This window comes from Triticum dicoccoides, chromosome 6B (genome assembly GCF_002162155.2).
Source record: "Triticum dicoccoides isolate Atlit2015 ecotype Zavitan chromosome 6B, WEW_v2.0, whole genome shotgun sequence".
In the NCBI taxonomy this organism is placed as follows: Eukaryota; Viridiplantae; Streptophyta; class Magnoliopsida; order Poales; family Poaceae; genus Triticum; species Triticum dicoccoides.
Window position 1 is genome coordinate 83,911,908 of NC_041391.1, and position 497 is coordinate 83,912,404.

The 497-nt window shown below is 71.0% G+C and overlaps 1 protein-coding gene across 1 annotated transcript in view; it reads right to left on the reverse strand.

Moving 5' to 3' along the window:
* Positions 1-497, reverse strand: part of LOC119320803 (putative receptor-like protein kinase At3g47110) — a 4,580-nt gene that overhangs the window by 3,448 nt on the left and 635 nt on the right. The window lies entirely within an intron of this gene.

Below are 497 nucleotides of genomic sequence, written 5' to 3' on the forward strand. Positions count from 1 at the left end.
CCAGTCCGGTGGCCCTGGAGGCGCCCCGGGCTAACAGGTTTTGGGCTCTTGGCTCCATCGATTCTGGCTCCGAATCTGACTCCGAGACCCCTCCTCCTCATTCGGCCTCGGTGGCTGGGTTGCCGTCGCTGGTGGTGGCGGGTCGCCGGCGTAAATTCGCTCCGGGGGGCCGGGGCCGGCCAGTTGTGCTGCGTGCGGGTTCGGATTGCTGGCGCCGTGTTGGTCGTGGGCGCCGGCGCGCCGCTCCCTGGTCGGCGGATTCCCCTCTGGTGGGTTCCGGGGTGGCTGCCCTGGCTTCGCCTGGTTCTTCCCCTCCGGTGGCGGTGCGCCCTGGCTCGCTGCCGTCCATGGGCCTCCCCCCCCGGTGTCGGTGGCGCCGGCGCTAACCCTAGATCTGGGATCGGGGCTAGCGTTGGTGCCCTGGGCTGTGGGTCGGGCTCCTCTGGTCGGTGCTGGGCCGTGTGGGCCTGTGCTGGTTCCTTCGTTGGACTCCGCGG